General features: G+C 39.5%; 1 long non-coding RNA gene across 1 annotated transcript in view; it reads right to left on the bottom strand.

The window, feature by feature from the left end:
- Nucleotides 1-14,047, bottom strand: part of LOC307051763 — a 256,224-nt gene extending 242,177 nt beyond the window's left edge. Inside the window, exon 1 of the long non-coding RNA XR_013810835.1 lies at nucleotides 14,022-14,047. This is a non-coding gene — a long non-coding RNA (uncharacterized lncRNA). The remainder of the gene's footprint in view (nucleotides 1-14,021) is intronic.
- Between the last annotated feature and the right edge of the window lie 377 nt (nucleotides 14,048-14,424).

Genomic DNA, 14,424 nt, shown 5'->3' with positions numbered 1-14,424 from the left:
TGGCACTGTGCATTTTTTTTGCATTAATTTTGAGTTTTAAATAGTATATTTAAATAGCATTTATCCTGACTAGTGAATTTTTTAGCGTCTATTAAATCTGTGCTAGTCAATTGCCTCACTCACCTCACCCTAGCCCCTCCCCTGTTTACCAACCAATTCCCTAGGAACTCTGAACAAACCAGACTTGGTATTACAAATGCAGATTAAAAATAGCAGAGACAAGTCACCAGATCAAGTGTAAAACAGCAAATGTTGTGGAACCCTAACTGTCCGTGGGGCCTGTCTGCTTCTGTCTATACCTGCCTTCTGTTTCTCCTCTGAAGAATCCCAGAGTAAAACTCACTATGTTCACCAGGTGCTACAAGAAACCCACCAAATATTCCAGAACATTTGGAGTCTTCCCTGATGATGTCCAGGGTCGACACCAAGTCCACCCCATGAAGTGTAAGATTTCCTCTTGGCCTCACCTCTGTTCCTCTCCTCCCTAAATCTCCAGTCCCTTCAAATACTTGTGAAAACTTGGGGCTCACCTATCAGGTTTGCAAAACTAGCTTCTCCTCCAAGACAAGTGGTTTATCAAAAAAATTTCCCCAAAGGGAAGAAAGGTTTTCCCCAGAAGTACCTCTTAACTAATTTCATTTTTAAAAATTTTTTATAGATCTTTATGGGAGTACAGTTTCTTCACAATACTGTGTTAGTTTCTGCTGTACAACAAAGTGAATCAGCCATATGCATACATATATCGCCATATCTCCTCCCTCTTGAGCCTCCCTCCCACCCTTCCTATCCCACCCCTCTAGGTCATTGCAAAGCACTGAGCTGATCTCCCTGTGCTATGCGGCTGCTTCCCACTAGCTATCTATTTTACATTTGGTAGTGTATATATGTCACTGTTACTCTCACTTGGCCCCAGCTTACCCTTCTCCCTCCCCGTATCCTCAAGTCCATTCTCTATGTCAACGTCATTATTCCTGCCCTGCCACTAGGTTCATTAGAACCTTTTTTTTTTTTTTTTTTTTTAGATTCCATATATATGTGTTAGCATATAGCATTTGTTTTTCTCTTTCTGACCTACTTCACTCTGTATGACAGACTCTAGGTCTATCCACCTCACTACAAAAAACTCAATTTTGTTTCTTTTTATGGCTGAGTAATAGTCCACTGTGTATATGTGCCACATCTTCTTTATCCATTCACTGTCAATGGACATTTAGGTTGCTTCCATGTCCTCGCTATTGTAAATAGTGCTGCAATGAACATTGTGGTACATGACTCTTTTTTTTTTTTAAACATCTTTAGTGGAGTATAATTGCTTGACAATGGTGTGTTACTTTCTGCTTTATAACAAAGTGAATCAGCTATACATATACATATATCCCCATATCTCCTCCCTCTTACATCTCCCTCTCAACCTCCTTATCCCATCCCTCTACGTGGTCGCAAAGCACAGAGCTGATCTCCCTGTGTTATGCAGCTGCTTCCCACTAGCTATCTGTTTTACATTTAGTAGTGTATATATGTCAATGTTACTCTCCCACTTCATCCCAATTTTCCCTTCCCAATCCCCATGTCCTCAAGTCCATTCTCTACGCCTGTGTCTTTATTCCTGTCTTGCCCCTAGGTCCATCAAAACCTTTTTTTTTTTTTTTTTTAGGTTCCATATATATGTATTAGCATCTGGTATTTGTTTTTCTCTTTCAGACTTACTTCACTCTCTGTGACAGACTCTAGGTCCATCCACCTCACTACAAATAACTCAATTTCATTTCTTTTTTTGGCTGAGTAATATTCCATTGTATATATGTGCCACATCTGCTTTATCCATCCATCTGTTGATGGACACCTAAGTTGCTTCTATGTCCTGGCTATTGTAAAAAGAGCTGCAATGAACATTGTGGTACATGACTCTTTTTGAATTATGGTTTTCTCAGGGTATATGCCCAGTAGTGGGATTGCTGGGTCATATGGGAGTTCTATTTTTAGTTTTTTAAGGAAACTCCATACTGTTCTCCATAGTGGTTTTATCAATTTACATTCCCACCAACTGTGTACAAGGTTTCCCTTTTCTCCACACCCTCTCCAGCATTTGTTGTTTGTAGATTTTCTGATGATGGCCATTCTAACTGGTGTGAGGTAATACCTCACTGTAGTTTTGATCTGCATTTCTCTAATAATTAGTGATGCTGAGCAGCTTTTCATGTGTCTTTTGGCCATCTGTATGCCTTCTTTGGTGAAATGTCTATTTTGGTCTTCTGCCTTTTTAAATTGGATTGTTTGTTTTTTTCATATTGAGCTACATGAACTGTTTGTATATTTTGGAGATCAATCCTTTGTCCATTGTTTCATTTGCAAATATTTTCTCCCATTCTGAGGGTTGTCTTTTTATCTTGTTTATGGTTTCCTTTGCTGTGCAAAAGCTTTTAAGTTTAATTAGGTCCCATTTGCTTATTTTTGTTTTTATTTTAATTACTCTAGGAGGTGTGTCAAAGAAGACCTTGCTGTGGTTTATGTCAAAGAGTGTTTTTCCTATGTTTTCCCCTAAGAGTTTATAGTGTGTGGCCTTACATTTCAGTCTTTAATCCATTTGGAGTTTATTTTTGTATATGGTGTTAGGGAGTGTTCTAATTTCATTCTTTTACATGTAGCTGTCCAGTTTTCCCAGCACCACTTATTGAAGAGGCTGTCTTTTCTCCATTGTATGTTCTTGGCTCCTTTGTCATAAATTAGGTGACCATATGTGCGTGGGGCTATCTCTGGGCTTTCTATCCTGTACCATTGATCTATATTTCTGTTTTTGTGCTAGTACCATACTGTCTTGATTACTGTAGCTTTGTAGTATAGCTTGAAGTCTGGAGCCTGATTCCTCCAGCTCCGTTTTTATTTCTCAGGATTGCCTTGGCTATTCAGGGTCTTTTGTGTTTCCATACAAATTGTAAAATTTTTTGCTCTAATTCTGTGAAGAATGCCATTGGTAGTTTGATAGGGATTGCATTGAATCTGTAGATTGCTTTGGGTAATATAGTCATTTTCACAATATTGATTCTTCCAATCCAAGAGCATGGTATATCTCTCCATCTGTCTGTGTCATCTTTGATTTCCTTCATCAGTGTTTTATAGTTTTCTGATTACAAGTCTTTTGCCTCCTTAGGTAGGTTTATTCCTAAGTATTTTATTCTTTTTGTTGTGATGGTAAATGGGATTGTTTCCTTAATTTCTCTTTCTGATTTTTTTGTTGTTAGTGTATAGGAATGCCAGAAATTTCTGCACATTAATTTTGTATCCTGCAACCTTATCAAATTCATTGATTAGTTCTAGTAGTTTTCTGGAGGCATCTTTAGGATTTTCTATGTATAGTATCATGTCATCTGCAAAACAGTGACAGTTTTACTTCTTCCTTTCCAATTTGTATTCCTTTTATTTCTTTTCCTTCTCTGATTGCTGTGGCTAGGACTTCCAAAACTATGTTGAATAAGGGTGGCAAGAGTGGACATCCTTGTCTTGTTCCTGATCTTAGTGGAAATGCTTTCAGTTTTTCACCATTGAGTATGATCTTTGCTGTGGGTTTGTTATATATGATCTTTACTATGTTGAGGTAGGTTCCCTCTATGCCCATTTTCTGGAGGGTTTTTATCATAACTGGGTGTTGAATTTTGTCAAAAGCTTCTTCCTGCATCTATTGAGATGATAATGCGGTTTTTATTCCTTAATTTGTTAATATGGTGTGTCACATGGATTGATTTGCATATACTGAAGAATCCTTGCATCCCTGGGATAAATCCCACTTGATCATGGTGTATGATCTTTTTGATGTGTTGTTGGATTCTGTTCACTAGTATTTTGTTCCAGATTTCTGCATCTATGTTCATCAGTGATATTGGTCTATAATTTTATTTTTTGGGATATCTTTTTCAGGTTTTCGTATCAGGGTGATGGTGGCTTCATAGAATGAATTTGGGAGTGTTCCTCCCTCTGCAATTTTTGGAAGAGTTTGAGAAGGATAGGTGTGAGCTCTTCTCTAAATGTTTGGTAGTATTTGCCTGTGAAGCCATCTGGTACTGGACTTTTGTTTGTTGGAAAATTTTTAATTATAGTTTCAATTTCATTTCTTGTGATAGGTCTGTTTATATTTTCTAATTCTTCCTGGTTCAGCCTTGGAAAATTGTACCTTTCCAAGAAATTTGTCCATTTCTTCGTGGTTGTACATTTTACTGGCATATAGTTGTTTGTAGTGGTCTCTTATAATCCTTTTTATTTCTGCAGTGTCAGTTGTGACTTCTACTTTTTTTTTTTTTTTTTTTTGCAGTATGCGGGCCTCTCACTGTTGTGGCCTCTCCCGTGGCGGAGCAACAGGCTCTGGATGTGCAGGCTCAGCGGCCATGGCTCATGGGCCCAGCCGCTCCGTGGCATGTGGGATCCTCCCGGACCGGGTCACAAACCCGCATCCCCTGCATCGGCAGGCGGACTCTCAACCACTGTGCCACCAGGGAAGCCCATGATTTCTACTTTTTTATTTCTAATTTTATTGGTTTGCGTCCTCTCCCTTTTTTTCTTGATAAGTCTGGCTAATGGTTTATCAATTTTGTTTATCTTCTCAAAGAACCAGCTTTTCATTTTATTGCTCTTTGCTACTGTTTTCTTCTTTTCTATTTCATTTATTTCTGCTCTGATCTTTATGATTTCTTTCCTTCTATTGACTTTGGGTTTTCTTAGTTCTTCTTTCTCTAGTTGCTTTAGGTGTAGGGTTAGATTATTTGAGATTTTTCTTGTTTCTTGGGGTGAGACTGAATTGTTATAAACTGCCCTCTTAGAACTGTTTTTGCTGCATCCCATAGGTTTTGGGTCATCGTGTTTTCATTGTCATTCGTTTCTATGTATTTTTTAATTTCTTCTTTGACTTCTGTGATCTCTTGGTTATTTAGTAGCTCACTGTTTAGCCTCCATGTATTTGTGTTTTTTTCAGCTTTTTTCCTGTAATTGATTTCCAATCTCATAGCGTTATGGTCAGAAAACATGCTTGATACAATTTCAATTTTCTTAAATTTTCCGAGGCTTGATTTGTGACCCAAGCTGTGATCTATCCTGTAAAATGTTTCATGTGCACTTGAGAAGAAAGTGTATTCTGCCGCATTTGGGTGGAATGTTCTATAAATATCAATTAAATCTATCATGTCTATTGTGTCATTTAAAGCTTGTGTTTCCTCATTTATTTTCTGTTTGGATGACTTGTCCATTGGTGTAAGTGGGGTGTTAGAGTCCCCTACTGTTATTGTGTTACTGTCGATTTCCCCTTTCATGGTTGTTAGCACTTGCCTTATGTATTGAGGTGCTCCTATGTTGGGTGAATAAACATTTATAATTGTTATATCTTCTTGGATTGATACCTTGATCATTATGTAGTGTCTTTCCTTATCTCTTGTAACACTCTTTATTTTAAGGTCTATTTTATCTGATACGAGTATAGCTACTACAGCTTTCTTTTGATTTCCATTTGCATGGAATACCTTTTTCCATCCCTTCGGTTTCAGTCTGTATGTGTCCCTAGGTTTGAAGTGGGTCTCTTGTAGACAACATATATATGGGTCTTGTTTTTGTATCGATTCAGCCAGTCTGTGTCTTTTGGTTGGGGCATTTAATCGATTTACATTCAAGGTTATTATCGATATGTATGTCCCTATTACCATTTCTTAATTGTTTTGGGATTGTTTTTGTGCATTTTCTTCTTTTCTTGTGTTTCTCGCCTAGAGAAGTTTCTTTAGCATTTGTTGTAAAGCTGGTTTGGTGGTGCTGAATTCTCTTAGCTTTTGATTGTGTGAAGAGCTTTTGATTTCTCTGTTGAATTCGAATGAGATCCTTGCTGGGTAGAGTAATCTTGGGTGTAGGTTCTTCTCTTTCATCACTTTAAGTATATACTGCCACTCCCTCTGGTCTGCAGAGTTTCTGCTGAAAAGTCAGCTGATAACCTCATGGGGATTCCTTTGTATGTTATTTTTTGTTTTTCTCTTGCTGCTTTTAATATCTTTTTCTTTGAATTTAATTTTTGTTACTTTGATTAATATGTGTCTTGATGTGTTTCTGCTAGGGTTTATCCTGTATGGGACTCTCCGTGCTTCCTAGACTCAGGTGACTCCTTTCCTATGTTAGGGAAGTTTTCCACTATAATCTCTTCAAATATTTCCTCACACCCTTTCTTTTTCCTCTTCTTCTGGGACCCCTATAGCTCGAATGTTGGTGCATTTATTGTTGTCCCAGAGGTCTCTGAGATTGTCTTCAATTCTTTCATTCTTTTTTCTTTATCCTGCTCCTTGGCAGTTATTTCCACCATTTTGTTTTCCAGCTCATTTATTCGTTCTTCTGCCTCAGTCATTCTGTTATTGATTCCTTCTAGTGTATTTTTCATTTCAGTTATTGTGTTGTTCATCTCTGTTTGTTTGTTCTTTAGTTCTTCTAGATCTTTGTTAAACATTTCTTGTGTTTTCTCAATCCGTGCCTCCATTCTATTTCTGAGATTCTGGATCATCTTTACTATCATTACTATGAATTCTTTTTCAGGTAGATTGCCTATTTCCTCTTCATTTATTTGGTCTAATAGGATTTTACCTTGCTCCTGCATCTGTGACATATTTTTTTGCTGTCTCATTGTTTTTTTGTTTTTTTTGATGAGTGGGATTGTGTTCCTGTCTTACTGGTTGTTTGGCCTGAGGCTTCCAACACTGGAGTTTGTAGGCTGTTGGGTAGAGCTGGATCTTGGTGCTGGAATGAAGACCTCTGGGAGACCTCACTCCGAAGAATATTCCCTGGGGTCTGAGGTTCTCTGTTAATCCAGTGGTTCTGACTTGGAGCTCCCACCTCAGGAGCTTTAGCCTGACCCCTGGCTCATGAACCAAGATCCCACAAGCCACACGGGGAGGCAAAAAAAATAAAATAAAATAAAGGTGAACAATAACAAAGTAAAAAATAAAATTAGACTAGGAAACTCACAGATATGTTAGAAAGAATATAAAAATTAAAATATAGATGAAACAACACCAGAAGATAAAACAGAACCACAATAGTAAAAAAGAGGGGGAAGGAAAAAAAAAAAAGGTGGAAAAGGCCTTGGTTGTGGAGAGCGGGGCCTAAGTAGGGGTGGGGATTGGGTGGTGGGCGGGGCCTATGCTTAGGACCCACAGGGCTGGAAAAGGCCCTGGAGGTGTGGGGGGCTGGGGCTTAGGCTCAACAAAACAGAAGGGGCCCTGGCGCACCTCCCCGCTCTGGTCTGAGAGGGCAGGGGACCCCACCTGGGAGCCCAGCAGGCTTCCTGGGCCCGGTTGGGTGGGTCAAATGCCCTCTGCTCCTTCTCCTGCCCCTCTGGTCCTGGAGGGCCCCTCCCACCTGCCTCTCCTCTTCTGCCCCAGCCTTCCTCCTATGTCCCCAGGACCTATGCAGCCCGGAGGGGGCCTCTGAGGGTATAGGACCTGGCCGAGAGCAGGGCAGACTTCCCCGGCTGGTTGAGCAGGGGAATCGAGCCCCTGGGGGTCACTCCAGGTGTGGGAACACCTCCCCCCTCTCAGCCACCCGTCAGCAGCGCCAGTCCTGTCGGGCCTCCACTTCTCCTCCCCCCTCAGCTCCCCCACATCCTACTGGTTCACTTGGGGGTTCCTCCCATCTCCTTGGGCGTTGAGGTACCCCCCAGCATCCGGCAGGCACCCTAGTGGAAGGGAGACGCGTACTCTGTTTTCCTACACCGCCACCCCCTCTTAACTAATTTTACTCTTCACCATCCTGCTATAAGATATATATATATATATATATATATACACACACACACACACACACATAATGTGATGAAAGCATAAGATGTATTATATGGTTCAAAAATTTCCTTTAGGAGCCTTTGTCCAATCTGAAATTGATCATTTTCTTTCTTCTCATTCAATTTCTAATGCCAGCAAAAAATTTTATCTAACGCAACAGAAATAGCTTTCTCTCTCCCAAGTTACTTTCTTATTTTTAGTGGCTCGGGATCCTTAATCTTTCCCTGTAGCAAATATTTATGGGTTTTTCTTTTGATCTCTGTGGGAAGAGAAATATATAGAGTAAAACCACAGGAGACTCCTGAGGTCATATGTGATCCAGAAGAGGAAAGCATGGCCCTGGGATTGGTCTCAGAATGCTAGGGATTAGCAGCGAAACCAGAATGCTCCCCTTCCTGTACCACATCTTATTTCCCTGAAACATACCTCAGTTGCTGCCTACCCTGAGATACACACTGTTCCCATGCACTGAATGCTGTTTTGGAGCATCATGCCTTTGAACTTGCTGGTTCCTCTGGCTGGAACACCCTTCCTTTCTCTACCTGACAATTCTCAAAAGTCTCCCTGTCTAAGAAGCTCCTACTGCTGTGGCAACAAATTACTTAAGACAACACAAATTTATTACCTCACAGTGTTGGAGCTGAGAAGTTCAAAAAAGACCAGCTGGCTCTTGGGGAGCATCTGTTTCATTGCCTTTTCCAGATTCTTGGCACCACCTAAATTCCTTGTCTCTTAGGCCCTTTATGCACCTTAAAAGCCTTCTGGGTAGCATCTTCTCCTCCCTCTCTCTCTCTCTCCCATAATCACATCACCTTTTCCTCTCTGACCTCATGCCTCTCTCCTACAAGGTTCTTTGTGATTACATCAGACCAACCTCTTGTATGGGTTACAATAGGATGGTCTTCCTATTGTAAAATCTTTAACTTAATCACACATGCAAAGTTCCTTCTTCACATGTACAGTAACATATTCATGGGTTCTGAAGATAAGGACATGGATATCTTTGGAGTGGAGGGCATTGTTCTGTCCATCACAGAAGCCTACACTGATTTCGTGTTCTAGAGTAAAGCTTTGCCATCCTTTGGCTACAAGAGAACCTTAGCTGTGTGCTCCCCGCAGAGTCAGGTATAGGCAGCTGCCCAAGATTCTTATCTATAATGCAAATTAGAACAATGCTGTAAATGTAATGAGGTGGTGGAGGGAATTGTATTTGCTAGAAAACCTCCCAGGAAGGAAATCTGTTTGGTTAGAAGGAGCACTTCGATAAGCTACTTAGAGGGCAGGGAGGAAAGGGCTCCCAAGGAGCCCCAACACAATGTTTTCTAAAGAGGACTCTAGTTTGCAAGTGGGCCTCATCCTTCTCTGCCCCTTCCAACCACCGACTCAACCTCCTTTCTAGGTAAACAACGAACACACATTAAAACAGTATTTGTTGGAAAAGAAACCAAACTATTAGTGCGTACAGAAGGCCAACATATCCCATTTGGGGACCTATCTAATATTTCAGTGCTTATCCCTTTGTTATAATTTTCTTCATCTGTAAAATGGGGATAAAAGATTTTCTTCATAGGTTGTTGGGAAGACCAAATATATAAAATGTATAAAATAATGCCATACACATAGTGAATGCTTAATAAACCTTAACTATCCTTACTGGGCATTACTCTGCTTATATGAGGGCCATCTGGTCTGACAGGCTGTGAATTCTTCAAACCCAAGTGTTAATCATTTCTGCAGTAACTACAATTCACGGTCCCATACAATAGCTAGTAGCCACATTGGACTATTTATATTCACATTCAGATTAATTGCAATTACACAAAAATTTAGAATCCAAGTCCTCAGTCACAGGAGCCACATTTTAAGTGCTCAGTAGCCACATGCGGCTGGTGTGGTGGACAACATAAACATAGATCATTTCCAACATCACAGAAAACACTACTGCAGAGTGCATTCAGTAAATACCCCATGTCAAGGAATACTGTAAGATCTTCAGAGGAGGTAGGGAAGGTTTAATGTACTCATAGACTCACACATATGTGATAGTCATAGTTCTTTTATGGTAAATCTTAAGATCATAATAGATCTAAAATTAAATAAACAGGATTTTAAACTCTAAAATGAGTATATTCCTGGGGCTTTGAGGTTTCTTGGATTATGAAGACATCTTTATCTGGCCTCTACCATCATTTTTGGCACTAACCAGCCAAAAAATATTAACCTCCTTGTGGTAATGACACCACTTTCTCATAATCTTTAAAACCCTGAGTGGATCAGGTGAGGCAAGAAAAGAGGACACATATAGTTCAGGTCATACTCATATTATCCAAGATGCACAATGTGCTATAATAGTCTGACTTTCAACATATCACCTAACATTACTCTCACATTAAAAAAAAAAAAGACTTCACTCATATTTTCTCTACCTAGCCCCAATGGTAGTATAGAATTTATTTCTATCATAGGCACTCATTATATAGAATTCAACAGGAAGAATGACAAGTTTAGTCACCATTCCAATATTCTGTACCCACAGCAGACACTGTTAATCAATCCATAACATTCTCCATGCAAACCCACTGGCTTGGATATGGCATCAGAATCCTTCTCAACACTAGGCTCCAGGTGGCATCGACCAAATGGTTGATATTGCCATCTGAGTTTAAACCTACTTGTCATTCCTGGGTCAAAGGGTGTTTAGTGGATAGAAACAATCAAAGAAACAGAGGAAATCCAATTGTCCCATTTAAACAACGCTACTTTCTTTAAGGCATACTCATGTTTCATTTCTTTTCCTTTTTTAGTATAAGAGAAATGTTCTTTAACCAAGAACTCAGTGGAGCAACAGTGCCACCCAATGGCTTGTTAGGTTAGTTTTGCATTTAACTGTTACCATTTTAACAGAGAAACTGTCTCCCACAGATAAAAATGGGAACTGGAATTGGCTATTAGCTGCTTAAGCTGCTATTCACCATTTTTCGAAATGATACATACACAGAAGGTAGGAGGCATCCTGAGAAATGGAATTGTCTTAAAACAGAACCCTCATCACGTTTCCGCTATCAAATCAAATAGCTCAACACAAAGAAAGGCTCCATATGAATTTATAAATGAACAGGACGGATTTTTACCTCTCATTTATAAGTGGGTGGAATGGACAACAGTTGCCCAACACCTCCATGCCACCCCTCCAGGTGAGCGTGGCTCTTTTTTCCCTATTTTCTCAGAAATCAGTGTGCTAAATTCACCCTACAAGAAACGTTAGAGTAGGTATATGTATTGCAGCATTTTACATGCAAAAAAGGAGTATAAAGGCTACAACAAGTGTTATAAATAGAACTATTATTTAGTTTAAAAGCAAGCAGAATTTATATTTCCCAATCGGAGAGCACTCAAGCTTTGAGATTCAAGTAAGCAAAATAAATCTGAGCTTTTTGCACTGCGAAATCGAAGCTCTAACTCTATTAATAGAAGAGGTGAGTAATAGATTTCCCTGGTTGGATGGTGGTGGGTTTTTATTACCCAGTCTTCGTGATCTGCATAGCTCACCAAACACTTCCAAAGTGAGGTGACAGGGAGTCTCCAGCCACTGAGATTACATATTGTAAGTGGTGGCGTTTTTCTCCCTTGGAGGGACTTATTTGAAGATCTAGAGACATCCCCACAGGACTGGAGAGCCCAAGGAAAGGAAAAAGTCTGCTCTTCTTTTTAACTTCCAATCAATCAGGGTGCTCATAAAGTCTTTTTTTTTTTAACTACATTGATGTTTTTTAAAAAAAATATTCCAACAGTCAAACAGAATGAGTGGGTCCTGGGTTGTTCTGATCTTTTTTAATGCATAAAGAGGTGACACACAAATATGTATTACTGTTTACTAGTGATTGCTATGATTAATCACTTTTGAAGAAAAATAAAATTGCCAATCTGGCATCCATTTGTGGTCAAAGGCTTTTTGTCCAGAACTTCTTTATTCAACCTTTGTTCTCTTATTTCATTTAGTTTTTGTTTCAGTGACTTAGGCTGTATTTTGCCAATAAATATGATTAACTGGAAAAAGACTCTAGCTTTGAAAATGAAATGTATAGGCTGAACAGGAGCACAGAGGAAATATTTTATGCTAAGACTAAAAATATGCCCCTAGTGAATCTGAGAAGAATATTCAGTTAGGTTCATGTTTCTTCATTGTGTCAGTAGGTAGGAAGTTCAATTAGAAGAATTTCCATGGGTTACTTTGGTATTTTTAAAAAATAATCGTAATTTGTTCTTAGAGTGCTGAAACTGTATGAAACTAGTTCAATGAGAAGCAGGAAAATGTGAGCCATCAGTGTATGAGATTCTAGATCAGTTAAATTATACTTTAATCCCAGTTCAGCCACAAATTATATGAATTTGAGTGAATTACTTAAAGCCTATGAGCCTCAATTTCCAAATCTGTTAAATGGAAACACCAAAAGCACAAACCCATAATACTGTTATGAGGATAAATGAGTATTGTCTATGGCAAAAGAACAGAATATTAAGAAACTCTCCAGCCCTCCAGTGTAACTGGAGTGGCAAGAGATATGAGAAGAAAGGAAGACTCAAGTTAGAAAGTGACCTGTATCCTAGAAAGTAGTCTCAGAAGAAAGCCAGAGGCAAAGAAGGAAGATGAGGAAGATTGCGGGCTCCTGGGTCAAACCACCTACATTTTAATACAATTTCTTTCACCACTTCCCAGCATCATAATCACACATCTCCAAATCTTGGTTTTCTCATCTGTAACATGGGAACAGTAATAGTACCGCCGCATAAACTATACAGGATACACCGAGGAAAGACATAAATAGCTCTTACATACTGCATAGATCAGAATAAGCATTAACTAAGCAGGAACCAGAAGCAGAATTTATCTTCACTGTGGTTAAGGTGATAGCATATATGCTTGCGCCTGTGCTTATTTTCACTGAGGGAGGCAGAGCTTAATAACTGTCACATCACGCCAAGTTCAATCAGCTTTGTGGGAATCAGAACAAGTGGGACCATGACCTGCGGAATCCATAGTAAATTACTGAAATTCATAATGCTCTTTTTAACCTAGCCATTCTTCGCTATAAATGCTGTTAGGTTCATACCCTTACCAGGTAGGTAGTGTGGGGGAGACGAGCTCTGCTTTTAAGGAGTAGGAATTCTAGTTCAGGAGACAGAACCTTCACACAGTAAATGTCAAGTGAGGGGAACCCATAACCAACACTTAGACAGATGCTTTTGCACAGCAGGAAAGACTCTCAGCCAGACCATCTGGGTTTGATTACTGGCATTGCCAAGTGGTGCCACTTAGGAGCTGTGTGACCTTAGGAAAGTTACCTAACTCTATTAATTTACTGTTGACATCTATGAAAGGTAACAATAATACTTACCTAATTGACTTGTGCAGAATAAAAGAGTTAAAATACATAAGGGACCTGGAGCATATTTTGTGTTAAATAACTATTTACTAATACTCCTACTTCCACTACTAGGAATAAAGGTTCACTAATAAAGGCGTATTTGGAGCCAGATGTGTTTCAGAACTTTTCTGATGTTAGAATGATAGCATGGTATGAACACCATATATTACACAATCATTCCAGTGAATACAGGACAGCCCCTATATTCAAAATATTAATATTTCTGCAGTATGAATTTTCACAACTGTTAGCTAAATAAAGACCTGTAAAGAGACTTGTGTCCAGCAAAGTCAGATTTTGCTGATAAATGAGTTCAGATCAGGTAAGATTTTTATCACCAGATGAGTTTTTAAAAGCTTTTAGCTTCCAGAGCTTTTTGAATTTTGGCTTTGTGGATCTGTACAACTATGAACATTAGAGATTGGGAAGGCTTCAGAGAGGGGCCATTTTTCCTGGTTGCTAAAGAAGAGTAGAGGAATTGCAAGCAAAGGAAATTTGTGACAGACTCTCAGGTCGAAGTGAGCAGAAGACCCCCTGTAAGATAGAAGGGTCAGAGGAAGAGGTGAGGCTGGGGTCAGATCACCTGATCCCACCCCCTACAACTGTCAGAGATCAGACAAGTACTGGTACAGTAATAATGTGAATTCTCTTGGAATAGTGCCACATCTTTAGACTTAACGTATGCAGCCAGGGACTGTAAACCAACAGGTCCGGACATCCAGTGGTGGTCTTGCAGATGTGTTTGTTCTGCTGACACAGTGTTTAGCTTTTGGAATGTGGATACTTCAGGAAGGGTACATACCTGCCACTTGCCACAGATGGTCCCATCACTCTCCACTGTCTTCACCCAGCTGGATTCTCTCACTTCTATCTCTCTGGTCTCTCCTGGCATTGGAATTGTTGACCCCTGGTTGGCAAATAAAAGAAAATGACTGTTTGAAATGAGTCCTGAGATTTCAAATGATCAATTACATGGTTGAATTCATCTTATGGTCTCTATATAGATTGTAGAGAGGTTCATGCCAGCTCTCTTGATTAGCAGTGGCTTTCCAAAAATGCTGCATTATGACGACCTTTTAGGCTGCTGTCAGGCTCAGTGTTACAGGGGAGAAGGAGAACATTAATCTGGCCTATGTTTTACATCACTTATTCTCAAAATATAATCCAGTGAGTAAAAGTAACATATTATATGATCTTTTCCTGTT

Source organism: Hyperoodon ampullatus (assembly GCF_949752795.1).
Source record: "Hyperoodon ampullatus genome assembly, chromosome: 4".
Classification (NCBI taxonomy): Eukaryota; Metazoa; Chordata; class Mammalia; order Artiodactyla; family Ziphiidae; genus Hyperoodon; species Hyperoodon ampullatus.
This window is presented reverse-complemented; position numbering and strand designations above follow the sequence as displayed.